This window comes from Canis aureus, chromosome 2, assembly GCF_053574225.1.
Source record: "Canis aureus isolate CA01 chromosome 2, VMU_Caureus_v.1.0, whole genome shotgun sequence".
In the NCBI taxonomy this organism is placed as follows: domain Eukaryota; kingdom Metazoa; phylum Chordata; class Mammalia; order Carnivora; family Canidae; genus Canis; species Canis aureus.
In genome coordinates this window covers 65,832,241-65,846,272 of record NC_135612.1, presented here as the reverse complement: position 1 = coordinate 65,846,272, position 14,032 = coordinate 65,832,241, and the positions used below count along the sequence as shown (strand labels likewise).

The following is a 14,032-nucleotide window of genomic DNA, read 5'->3' as shown; positions in this document are numbered from 1 at the left end:
CTGAATTCTCTGTGTTGCCATTCTGTGCTTTCTCTTCTACCGAACTCCACTATTAGAATTATAGGATTCAAGAGTGAAAACCTTAAAAGAAGTCTCATTAATTCTTTGCTACATCTCTTCCACTGGATGTCTTTTTTTTTTTTTTTTCATTTTAAGCTTTTGATTTTTCTGTTTTCTCTGATGTTGCTATGGCTGGCAAGCTCAAGCTCAGTCTCACGGCTAGGCTGGAGCTGTTTCTATAGCCTATAATGATTGTGTGCTAGATGGTTGGTTTAAAAAAAAAAAAAAGACATGTTTAATTGGTGTTTTCTTTCAGGCAGAATTGTGTTATACTGTGGCCAAATAATGCCTCATCTAGAAAGAAAAGAAATGAACTATTCCAGAAAGTTTGTTCAGAAAGTAGCCAAATCTTTTGCAACAATGAAGCATTATACACAAATCTGAAAATATTTCAGATTGAGAACAGAATGGGAATGTGAAGTAGAGCTGTGTCAGTTAGGGAATGTGCTTGACCCCATGTAACAGAGGCCTGGCCAAATAGGGGTTTATGTTTTTCATCTACAATAAAGTTAGTTCGGAGATACGTTGTCAAGGGTTAGTATGATGGCTTCTATGTCATCAGAACCCAGGTTCCTTTCTGCTCTTACATTCTAGAATGTGACTGTCTTTATCATTATCACGAGACGTCTACTTTACATTAACATCATGACTGCATTCTTGGTAAATGGCAAAATGCAAAGAACAAGATCTAAACGGGTGACACCAGCTGTCTTTATTTCACAAGGCTTTCCCAACAACCTCTTCCATCAACCTCTGCATCCTTGCTTTGTCCCAGCAAGGTGGTCACATGGCCTTCCCTGGCCATAGGGAGTCTAGGAAGGGGGCATTACATGGTCACACTGACTCCCCAAACAAACAGGGTTTCTATTAATACAAAAGAAGGACAAGATGGACATTGGGAAGGATGTTGGGAAGCAACCAGCAGAGTCTTCCAAGGCAACTACCATTTGCTGAGGACCCTCAGTGTGTTAGGCACAAATTACGACAAAACTAAGAAATAAATAACACTACCCTTATATTAGACACACAGAAAATTATATCCACAGAGATTTAAAGAGTGAAATGAGAGTCACTGTTCTCAGAAAATTGCTATGTGGATTTTTCTCATGTGACAATGCCTGGCATAGAGTAGACACTCAAAAATGGTTTCAAACATTTCCCTTCCCTTTGTCCTCTCTCTCAATTGAAATTAGAGATGCAATGCCAGCTTTCGCTTGGAATGTCTTTATATTTGCATTATCTAATTAATCTTGTTATGATCTAACTATGGCTACTATTTTGGCCTGAGTATCCAAATCCCCCAACCTTTGGCAAACAGCACTGCTGACTCTATTAGATTATGTCAAATATTTCCTGCTTAATATGTTCTCTCTTCTTGATTGACTCTCTAGAGCTATAATTATACTGTTTTCACTTTTAATTTCATCAGCTAGGATATAAATATATAAATAGTCTTTGGCTTAGTGGCTTATCAGCCTCTTCATGATGCCTGGCCCTTAGTAGGGGCTCAATGATATCCACTGAATAAATGAATCCCAGCTTCATCATTTACCAGCTGTATGATCTTGGGCAAGTTTCAAAACCTGCCATGAGTAAGAAAAAAAATAAATATTTTTTGTTGTTACAAGCCACTGAAATTTGGGAGTCATTTGTTATGCTGTAATATTATAGCTACAATAACTGATTACTACAGCCTGCAGTGGGGGAAGGGAGTTCATAGAATATAAATTTTCAGTAGATAATGCCAAAGGCATTTACTATACAAGAGTATCCACATCATAACAAGACACATTGTTTTTCTAGCATTCATTACAATTAACAATCTTGAATTATAATAATCTCACATAAAATAAATGCTTAAAAAAATGACACACAAACTTTCCCAAATCATACTGAGATTTTTAGAGCATGGATAGATCACTAACGTGGAAAAGAAATGTTTTCTGTGCAAACATCATTCTGCTGCATCAGTGAGCAAGCATATGGGATGCCAAAGATTCAGAAAATGCCCTGAACGCTTATCTCACTGACACAGCTGCGTTATAAATGTGTTAGATTTGAGTTATGGGAAACAATTAAACAATCTCTCTGTAGAGAGAGTAGAATGGGTAAAGAATCTCTCTTTTGTGAGGCAAAAATTGCATCTCTTGATTTTCAGTGAAATCCAAAGCTGGAGTACATTTGGAAATCTGACATATGATCGCCTGGAGCTTTATCCCTACCAAAATGTAAATACGTACCAGAATACAATAGAGTTTTCCATCTTGCTTGACAGTCTTATGTATTTGACTTCTTTTCATGAAACAGCCAATGAAACAGGAATTTTGGAAGCCACAAGCAGGTGTTTGGCACCATATATAAGTCATATGTAGGGTGTGAGTCACAACCTAGTACCTTTTCAAGGCATTTGTCAAAAAGCAAAGGATAGGCTTAAGAGATTACTTTTTTTTCAGGAAGCATGAACAACTGGAAATGTACTTATGTACCTTGGAATCAAACAGAGCTGGATCTGATTCCCAGGTCTCCTGTCTAATAAATGTGCAACATTAGGTACATCACTTATCACCACTGAGTTTTGTCCTCATCTGTGAAATGGTAAAAATAATACTTAAGTTGAACCAAGTGAAATTGCCATATTTGCATTCAAAAGAAGTCGAATATTAGCAATTTCATATAGCTCAACCTATACCTGTACAAGACTGAGTTCAGAATAGGAGGCCAAGCCCATATATGTCTACTAGTCACAACTCATTTGTTGCACATGACAGGCACCCTACTCAAGATAGCTTAAGAAAAAAGAGAATACATTAGCTCATGTATTTGGTCAGTTTAGGAAAGGTATTAGCTTCGTGCATGGCAAAATCCAGGGGTTCATATGATGCTCTGGATTCTCTCTCTCTCTCTCTCTCTCTCTGGACAGGGTGACTAAATCTTAAATAGAAGCAAAAGGGACTTCTCTCTCCCAAGAGCTGTCTTTCTTGGGTTACATGCTCACCCCTACCAGTCACTATTTCCAGATGTGTCAGATGGCCTACTATGCTTGGCCCAGCCTGGTTGACTTTTTTGCTTCAAGGGAGGTAGCAGGAATGAAGGGTACTAAATATGACAGCCAAACTAAAACCACATAAGATAGGGAAAGTGTTAACCAAAGAATATTGGGGTGCCAGGTAGGGAAAAAAAGATATCCATTACATTGTGTGCAATATTTAATACAGATCCTGGCATGCAGAAAGGGCACTAAAATTAGCTAAAACATTTCCTACAGAATATTCAAAGGACATAAAAGGTAATATTTACCCAAAGATAAGGTTTCATCTGAAGATATGGTGACCAACTTTTCTCAATTTGTCCAGGACTCTTCTGGTTTAGTACTATAGGTATCATGCCCTGCACAACTCCTCAGTCCCAAGCAAACCATCTTGGTTTGTCTGGACTATCCTGTTTTAAAACTGTAAGTCTCACATCTGGGAAACCCCTTAGTCCCAGGCAAACAAAGACAACTGGTCCCCCTGCCCAAACATGGCACTTGTAGGTATAAATGTTAGCAGCATTTGAAGTCTTATTAAGTCAGTTTATTAGTTTCTGCATCATTAGAAAAATAATGTAGTGTGGTACATCTCAAACTGGAACTGGTCCTATGGGAAAAATGAATAGATCATGTCTGTTTGATTTAGAGTTATAGGATCTGTAACTTTGCTCTTCTTCCCTCTGCTTTGTTTTTCTTTTGTTGTGTCTTCTTTTCTCCCTTTTTTTCTTTCCTCCCTTTCTTTCTTTTCTTCTTGCCTTCCTACTGATCTTCCTTCCTCCCTTCTCTTATTTTCTTCTTTCTCTTTTACTTTCTTTTCTGGTGACATATTTACCTTTCAAATTACATATGGCTTAGATTTTGTTGGAAATCTTCAAAGGAGCTATTATGTGTTGTTTGACTGAAACAAAGAGGCCATAGTAACTTCATTTATCCTGGACAATGCACCAAGTAAATGGAAATTTCATTGCTGGTTAAAACAAGAAGTATACGTGCGATTACAAGGAATTTGCAGAGACAGCACGGCCACGATGTAGATAGAGTGTGATTGGGATGGCGGGGCGGGGGGGGGTTGCGCGGAGATGGTGATGATTGTGAAATCATTGGAGTTTGGAAAGGCTTGAGATTGAGTTCTTCCAAAAGCCATTTCAGTTTAAGTGTTTACATAGGGGTTACATCTACTACTATTGGAAATTGCTAGGATTTGGGAACTCTTTCTTCTTTTGAATCAATATTATCATTAATTAAGCAATGTAAACCAGGAAATCCTTTTTGGTCACAAACTATGCTTTGAAGCCAGGCATGCATTTGAGTGTTTTCAATCAAAACCTTAAAGTAAAAATAAAAAGAAAGCAATTTCTCATCTTCAAAGGAGAGCTATCAGTGAGGGAAATCGTTTTCTGAATTGTACTTCGGAGAATGATGTGAATTTTGTTGCCCTGATTGAAACACTGAAGTTCTAAAGAACTAACTGCACTTCAGAGTCAAAAGCTCCCTTATAACAAGGTTCCACCCACAAGTCGGGCTCATCGACTTGGGACTTCCACATTTGGGTTTTCCAAATATGAGTACTCACATCCCTTTCACAATTTTTGTCATTACATGGCACCACTTGTGCCTTCTTTTTACCTAAAATTTTGCTGCAAATTTATTTTTTAATAAAATAGATTAAGCTGATGCAGCCAATACAGCTTGTTAGGGCTTGTGAATAATCTTTATAGGAAAAAGATTTTTGTCACTTGCAAGAAAAGCGATATACTATGGAGGCATTGAATAAAGGCTAGAGGACTCACTACCTCGCCTTCAGCTTGGTTCTACCTTTTGGTAGCCTTGAGATTTGAGACAATCAACTTCAATTTTTGACCTGTGTAGTTGTGAGGATTAATTAATTGAAAGAATTGATAAACGGTGCTAGCACATGACAAATATTCACTAAGATTCTCTTCTTAGTCCATTAGTGAAGAGAGAAAGCTTGAATAGTCCTCTACCTCAGAAGAGACACTTTGGGGGGAATTGTGTCTTAGCTAGGAAGGGACAAAGGACACAGCATCACTTTGTTTCTAAATTGGCTTCTCCCAGACTGGATTTTTATGACTTGTGGCTAGTGAGTCAAAGGTAATAATCAGGAGGGGGAAAATAATATTTTACCAAGATTTTATGACTCCCTCCACAGGAGCTGAGCTGATTAAGAGCTCAAATGAGAAAACACAGCCAAGAGTCAGAGAGAGGCTGGGATGCCCTTCCTCTAAAGAAAAGCCAGCATCATTTTGCTGTCATAAGGATTTTAGATTTCTTTTTTTACCATTCTATTCTCTGATTATTTTTAGTATACAGACTATTTTTAGGGTACTTTTTTTAATCTGGCACTATATTGAAAGTATATCCTTTCTAATAGTCTTTTAAAATTTGCATGTATCATTTTGGTGTACAATTGTACTATCTGCCAAAAATGATGTTTGTTTCTTCTTTTTTTAAAGATTTTATTTATTTATTCATGAGAGGCACAGAGAGAGAGAGAGAGAGAGAAAGACGCAGAGACACAGGCAGAGGGAGAGGCAGGCTCCATGCATGAAGCCGGATGTGGGACCTGATCCTGGGACTCCAGGATCACACCCTGGGCTGAAGGTGGCGCTAAACTGCTGGGCCACCAGGGCTGCCCTGTTTCTTCTAATCCAATCCCTGTACCTCCCACTTTTTGCTTCCTGTGTTATTACATGTAAATTATTTTACCACTATTAGGGATGATTACAGTAGTATTGCCCTTTCTGACATACTATGGTAATGACTTTGAGAATGTAGCCACTAAAAGCCCAAGAATAGCTAAAAATATTCCATAGTAATGTGTAGGTAATGTGACAATGCCTTGGACAAAGATAATGGATTAAAAAAGCATACATGAAAAAAACGTATAATTGAGCAATATTTTAATTGAATAAATGAATGAACAGAATGGAATGCAAGAATCAAAACTTGACTATAAGGCTTCAAGTATGAAATGACATGAGGAAATTATTGTTTGTATCCATCAGGATTCAGTTAAGAAACTAAAAATCACTCTAGATAGGGATTGAAGATGCAAAATCAAAGCCTTAAACAACCATTGAAAGAACTGTAGGCAATCTATACACAGGATCAAATTTCATTGAACTATACAGCACACAAGTGAATCCATGCAAAACTGGTGAAATCTGAATATGTTCTACAATCTAGTTATTACTATTGTACTGATGCCAACTTCTAGTTTTGATATATTACAGTGATAAAAGATATCGCTATTGAAAGAAGCTAGTTTTTGTCTTATTTGGTTTTTATGCAACTTTTTTTTTTTTTTACAAAATTCTTTGAGTCTATAATTATGTCTAAATTAAGAAAAGGAGACTGTGGGGACGCCTGGGTGACTCAGCGGTTGAGCATCTGCCTTTGGCTCAGGGCATGATCCTGGAGTCCTGGGATCGGGTCCCACATCAGGCTTCCTGCATGGAGTCTGCTTCTCCTTCTGCCTGTGTCTCTGCCTCCCTCTCTGTGTCTCTCATGAATAAATAAATAAAAGCTTTAAAAAAGGAAGGAAGGAAGGAAGGAAGGAAGGAAGGAAGGAAGGAAGGAAGGAAGGAAGGAAGGAAGGAAGGAAGGAAGGAAAGCTGTGGAGCCAAGAGTTAGAGAAAAAAACATGCTGTTTTCCTGGAAACCCAGAGTGCAGGATTTCTGGAAAGCCACACTAGTTATGTGATTCCAGGATCTTGCCCAGAAGCTCCTGCAAACCTTACTATCAGTTGACATATTTCTGCCTTTTACATGACTGTGAGTGCCTTCATTGGTTGACTCTAACCAGGGAATCTGACTGCAAAGGTTTGGGGAAATTGAGTTTCAGGCTTCTAGTCCCTGACCTCTAGGAGAGAGTAGAAAAGTCCAGGGATAATGCTGAGTTAAAAACTTATATCCCTGCTCACTGATATTTAATAGGTACTATTTTTGGCTATCACCTAGTCTTTGAAAAGGAGATTAGAAGAAGAAAAGTGGTCAAACTTTCCAGTATGCAAGTAAAGAAAATTCATAAATAATTTAATTTCCCAGCATAGTTTCTCAGTCTCTCTGCTGAGCTATCTTCATCCAAAAGGACTTGTAATAAGCAAATTTTTATAAGCTTTTTCCAACTTCTAGAACAATTTCACACAAAATCTTTCATTCGCTTACCAAACAAAGCCGAGCAATAGATAGTAATGAAAACAGAAAATAATGAAAAAGATAATACTTACCTAGAACTTACCTTATCACATTTCCTTGCAACCCACCAACAAAAGTGCATTCCTTGCAGTCCTCTATACGCAACACGTTGTCTTTCCATGTCTTTGCACATGTGGCTTCTTTAGCTGAGAATGCCTTTCCTGGTACAAATTCCTCCTGGCAAGCCCTATACCTCCTCACACCCTGTTCATCAGGGTCTTGTTTTATCTCTTTCCTGAAAGAGACTGAGGCTAATGGAATATGAACAGGCAGTCCCACTGTGCAGAGGGCCAAGCCATGCTACCCTTTCAGGAGTCCAGGGGTTGACCAGCAGGCCAACAAGTATGACCCAAGATCTGTTCTTCAGTTACCTCTCTTTACTCCAAGAACCTCACTCTTGATAAGCCAAATCTAGTTTCCCCATGCAAAATATCAAGGACAAAAATTAATTTGGTAGCATACAGAGGGCTTAGTAAGAGTTTACCCTTAGACTGTGGTCTCAGACATGTGTTTGCCAGTCATTCTATTATTGCAAATGAGTCTTGTAGCTCCTCCTTACTATTTGTTTTCTCTGATTCGCCGATTCCTACTCCTCCCTTCCTTCCCTGTAGATTCTCATATTAGTGGTCTAATGGCTGGAGATACTTCAGTGAGCCAAACACCCCTGTCCGCAGTGAGCGTACACACCAATGAGAAAGACAAACATGCAGCTATCTTAGAAATAATATAACTACTTAAACAACTACTACAGCTATCACCTACAAAGTTTTACAAAAGGCAAAAAATTTTAAAGGGGAAGGTTAAGATAAGTCTAAGGGAGAGCTAGGAGAGGTGAGGGGCAGGTCAAAGAAATCTTTCCAGAGGTAAGAATCCCACTTGAGTTCAAACTGATGAGAGGGATCTACCCACATAGAGGAGGCTAGGGGGAAAGCATAGAGAGAACAAGAACATTCTGGGCAGAATCCCCACAGCTGTCAGTCTGAACTTGGAGTGGGGCCCCTGGGGGAAACCACAGAACTCCCCTCCACTTCCTCCCCTCTTATGGTGTGCTGAGTAACACCACCCTGTCACAAGGCAGCAGAGGTCAACATTAGCAGGAAGGAAACAGAAGTCTATGGCTCAGAATCCAGCAGAGAAGAGAAGGAGGTGGAGGCAGACTGTGTCATGGAAAGAACATGGTGCTGGTCATCACAGTTTACATGTGGACACTGCCACTTAGTAATTTTGTAACCTTGGAAAAGTCACCACCAGCCTCTTAGAGTTGTTGTGAGGATTCAGTGAAAAAGGAAAGGAGTAGGGCCTTTGACCCAATGAGTGCTCAGCAAGATTAGCTTAATGTGCTCACTTTCTCCAGGTTTGCTCTGAACTGAGTTGTATCCCCTCAAAGGTCATAAGCTGAAGTCTTGACTTACAGGGCAATGTGACTACAGGTAGTCTTTGGGGGGTAATTAAAGTTTAGTGAGGTTATAGGGATGGGACTCTGCTCCAAATGAACTTATAATAAGAGGGAGAGGGAAGCTTCGGTGGCTCAGTAAGTGAAGCAACTGACTCTTGGTTTTGGCTCAGGTCATAATCTGACGGGTCATGGGATGGAGCCCTGCATCAGGCTCTATGCTCAGCAGGGAGTCTGCTTGAACCTTCTCTCTCTCTGTCCCTCCCCCTGCTCACTCACTTTCTCTTTCAAATAAATAAATAAATCTTTTAAAAAAATAGAAGTAGAAGAGGGGGAGAGAGAGAGGGAGATCTTTCCCACTGTCCATCGTGTAGGGACACTGTGAGAAGTAGCTACCCACAAGCCAGGGAAAAGGCTCTCACCAGAACCCAACCATGGTGACACCCCAGTCTCAGACTTCTAGCCTTCAGAACTGAGAAAATTAATTTCTGTTGCTTAAACCTCCAGTCCATAATAGTTTGTTATGGTGGCCCAAGCCAGCTACAGTAAAGCCCAGTCAGAAAATTCCTCTTACAGATGATGTAGTGCAAATCTTAACTGCAATGACATCCAAGAATGAATTTATAAAAAGGCAAAGGAAGGTAATGGAATAACTGATTAGGCTCAGGGGCTTGAGCATTTTCATAAGTGAGGCTGATCTTGATCCATCGCTGTCTGGCTGTGACTACTCCTGAGATGCACACAGCCTCGCATGTGTCAAAACTCTATGGAGAATTTTCTATGTGGTTGAGTAAAGTGTTTTCTCCTTGTTTTCATTCTTACTGTTGCATGAAAGATGGAAGAAAGACCAGTAGTGGCCAGCACCAAGAGACAGCATGACAAAGGAAGAAAGGCAAAATATACTCCTTAACAGGAGAAGGGAAAAAAGTCCAAAAACCCGGGATCCCTGGCACCAAGGGGTGTGAGCCAATACCACAGATGAAATGGAAAGAGGTGGTGGCACCATTCCATCAACACTGCTTTTTGCATGAAATGCTATGCTGAACGCTGGAAAATATTACCTCACAATTTCAAAGACTGCAAAGGTTGATAAGCACTATAGCCATCAAGATTCCATTTGATCTCACCTCAGCAAAATTAGGCAAGCCCAGCAGGACAGGGCTTATGCCCCCAGAGAGGAAACTGTGGTTTGGACTGCTTCAATGGCGTTCCTTGGCTGGCAAGTGTTAGAGGCAGTAGCCAAGCCTCGATTTTCTGATTTCAGACCCAGTGTCCTTTCTGTGGCAAATGTCAAGACATGCTCTACCTTTGCATCTGATCTTGACCTGGTTTTCCTAAGCCAAAGGCTTTCTTCCTATCCTATCTCATTCACTGACCAACATTCTCCTCCCCCAAAACTTCACAGTATGGCTTCTTCCAGAACATGAAATAACACTGAATGGACTGTGAGAATAGAAGAAGAGAGAAGAGGAGCATGTAGATCAAGTCCTCCTTACAAAATCCCGTATGTGGTATAGTGGCTTTCCCCCTTGACAAGTCTCTCCCATAGCCATCCCCATACTGTGATGCCATGCAAGGATGACTGCTATTCTGATTCCCACTTTGCACCTATGAGAAACAGGCTCAGAAATATGAAGGACCTTGCCCATGACATGCGTTCTAAAGATCAAGAGCCAGATGTCAAACCTTTGTGTCCACCTCCACCTCCCTATAGGGGACAGAGCTCTGACATGCTGGCCAGGAGGCTCTTGGGTGCCACTTCTTTCACTCACTTTCCATGTGCCCCTGACCGAGCCTTGTAAACTGTAGGCTTCCTTTCCTTCCACTGTAAACCAAAGGGGCCGGACTGCATGGTCTCTAAGAACGTTCTCTAAAGTGGCTGGCAAGAAAGCAATCACAAATATTGGAACAAATATTGTCCGGACTCTTTGTGCAATTTCCCAAATATGATTCAGGGAGTGAGCCAACAGATAGAGGAAGATATTTGTTTTTGCTGGTGAGGCCGACAGATCCTTCTTTCAAGCCCGATCAAACAAGAGGTCTGTGCAGGCCACAGCGTCATTGCACGTCATGGGCCTTGCGTGTTCCCTCTCTCCCTGCTACTGCTCGAAGCCTGGGAGAACGCTTTTGAAACCAATCAGGAAATTACTTATCAATCTGAAGCCCCACAGAGTTATGAATGCTCCCTGCTGCCAAAGGGAAGGGGATTTCGAGTGAAAGCTCCACATCTGTGCACAGTAGAATTCAAAGACTCCAGCTGTTGGAAGGTCTTGCGAGCAATGTAAGTAAACAGCCCTCTCTCCCGATCGAAGTGAGCTTCTTCAGGCTTTTTTTCTCCCACAGATGAGTCTTTTGGCTCACGTCGGTGTTGAGCTGTCCTCTCTCTGTTCATCTATGAGGTTTGGGGGTGTTTACTGCCTGGGGCTTACTCAGTGAACCATCTCCTCTGGGGGATGCTTCTGCTGAAGAGAGAGAAAGTGAAAGTCGTCAGAATCGGCTTTGCTTTGGAAGGGTTAGTTTTTAAAAGAGCCCTTGACTTGGCAGTTCTGCTCCTTAATGGTTATAGATCCATAGTCAAGAGGAGCATGAGGCTGACATGAACACTTGTGTAGGCTTCACCCTGAAAAGCAGAAGAGTCATCGGGTCTGGCCTACATAATTCAAATTTAAGGTGTTCCCTTCGTTTGGATATACTGCAGGATTTTAATCGAGGAAAAAGGGAAAGATTAAAGCTAACACTGTCCGGTGAGATTTCCTTGCACAAGTATAAATCTTGTGTTCAGTTCAGTTTGGGTTGGGGTGCTGATTTCTATACTTTTTGTTTTATTAAACAAGTGGGCTCGACATTTTACATTGCTGTGGGGAGGATAATGCATTCATTGCAACACATGATCGTAAGCATCTAAGCCGTGTTGGTAAAACTGTGGTTGGTAAAACTTGTATTAATAGTGATTATGTGATGGGATTGCTTCGTTTCATACATAATGCATAGTACTGGACTGTATTTCTTTTAAAGATATCTTAAATCAGATTGTGGTTAAGGATTGGGAAGTAATTACAGGAATAGAGCTAATGTGAAGGAAATAGCTCTGTTTTAATCAACGTTTGTTCCCTGAGACCCAACAGCTTCACCAGGAACTTAAGTGTCCTTTTCCAAGGGTCCCTTATCAAGAACCCTATGGTTTCAGGGAACTCATGTCCCAAGATCTCAGACTCTGCCCCACCGTCAGACTATGTAACCTGCACTATGGCTTGATTCCAGTTTGAATAATAAAGGCTCACTCTCATCTTGGTTCTTCTACTCCCTGGAAAGCTCCCCTGAGCACAAGAACAACTGTCCTTAACTCCGGTTGATATCAGGCTTCCTTTCTTGCCTTTGAACAACCTTGATTCATGGTTTGATGCCCTGTGATGGTGAGACTGGTCTTGTTCGCAGTATGTTACTTAACTCCTCTGTGCCTTGGCGCCAGCACATACATAAAGCACATCAGAGGGTCAGGGAAAAGGGATTTTTAGCTACTAAGAATTTATAACAGCCTGTTTCCTATGCGGACGCTGCCCTCACCCCTACCCCAGAGCAACTTTAAGTCTGAGGAGATCTCTAATTTCTCGCCTTTAGTATGTGTTATATACCTAATCTGAAAGCAATGAAAACAAAAGGTGAGATGATGTTCCCCTTCTAGAATTAACATGTTTGTAGTCTGTGCAGCCCAAGCCAGCTTTCATTTTTGTGACAATAATTAAATAAGTCTGGGCACTGGCTGTAGGACATGTGGGGTGCAATAGAACATAAAATGGAGAGATACATATTTGGAATGTGAAAGGAAATTATCCAAATACGGGGAAACATTTACTGAGCATTCACCATGCAGTTGTCCTTCTGCTCACCCTACCTCGTGTGGTCTTAGGAGCGGGCAACTCACTGGTTAGGAGTATTGACTCTGCAACCACAGCACCTGGGGCACATCCCAGAGTGGCCCATACATGGTCACTTAATGCCTCTGTGCCCCGGTTTCCTTACTATGAAATATGGGTAAAAACCATGGGACTGGTGTGAAGGTTGAGAGTTAGTTAATATAAGCAAAGTATTGTTTTTGTCACTCTTGTAGGAGAAACTGAGGTTAGGGATAGCTAAGGAACTCGCCCACAGCCACACAGGTGATGACTGGCAGGGCTGGGATTTGGGAGTAAGAGATCTGGCTGCATCATGGTGGAGAAAGGCCATGTTTTTAACTACTACCAGCTTCCTTTGCGCCAGTGTTCTTTTGTGTGCATACTTTTCCAGCTCTCACAGTGTCTTCTGGGTATAAGTGACTGACCATTGCCCATGAAGATTTCAGACAGGGAAACAAGCTCAAGACCTAAAGCTCACACACTTAGAAATCAGCAGCACTGGGAACTAAGTGCAGACTTTGGAATTTTGGTCTTTTCAGGACCCCATGCTCTTGATGGGGGTCAGGCCCATACTGCCCCTTGCAGGCAAGATGACCATACTAAGCATCAGTTAGGCCCTTGCCTGTGCCTGGCCGGATGTCTCATTAATTAAAGCAAGCTCGGGGCCCCTTTGTTAGTAATTCTTAGAGGATCAGATTTGCATCAAAGTTTGACAATCACTCTCCTCAGCCTGTTCTGTAATCTGGAAAAGCATGAAGATTGCCATATCCACCTGAAGAAGGTAAAAAGTTCTGCCAAGTATAAGAGACAGGGCATTTTCCTCATTCAAATTTTTGGATTACCCTGTGGTCAGAATCAACCTCATTTCAGAGTTATTTACTGTATTGTTTATATCTCAGTGCTTTCTTCATCTTTCGGCACGCATCACCTTCCAAGTCCTGTGACCATCTGAGCTTTGTGTTGTCAACCCCTTTGATTGCACAAGCAGATTTCCTTCTCTTTGTCGACTTTTTATTCTAAATCAGTACAGCTCAGTAGAATTCATCACCATATTAGAATAAAGCGAGCTATTTGTGTAATATGAGAAATTTACTCAATAAACTTTGCACAGAGAAACCAGCAACTTGGAGCATTTATGGTGCTGAATAAAATATAATGAGATTGATTTCTCTGCAGACTACTGCTGCACAGATAGAGGCAAGCCAAACGTGTTCTCAAAACATGTGCTGGGAACTTCAGCTGCCTCGGAAAGAGGTTACAGAGGGTGTGGGGGAACAGGAACCACTGAACGCTGGAAATAATTTCCGGTGGTGGCAAATATCAGCATTTGAAGGGAAATAGCCATGGTTTTGAATTCTGGCTTGATCACTTTCTGACCACAAGACTCCAAGTGCATCACTTACCTCTCAAGTGTATGTAACAGATATAAACAACCCAGCA

At 41.0% G+C, this 14,032-nt stretch overlaps 1 protein-coding gene across 5 annotated transcripts in view; it reads left to right on the top strand.

Annotated features, from left to right (window-relative positions):
- Positions 1–14,032, top strand: part of C1QTNF7 (C1q and TNF related 7) — a 104,344-nt gene that overhangs the window by 22,227 nt on the left and 68,085 nt on the right. Inside the window, exon 1 of one of the 5 annotated variants that reach the window (XM_077877363.1) lies at positions 10,130–10,980. The exons of 3 other annotated variants lie outside the window; for them this stretch is intronic. The gene's annotated coding sequence lies outside the window, so the exon portion shown is untranslated. Of the gene's footprint in view, positions 1–10,129; positions 10,981–14,032 lie in introns of those variants that run through there. One more of the 5 variants, XM_077877328.1, reaches the window with a different exon arrangement.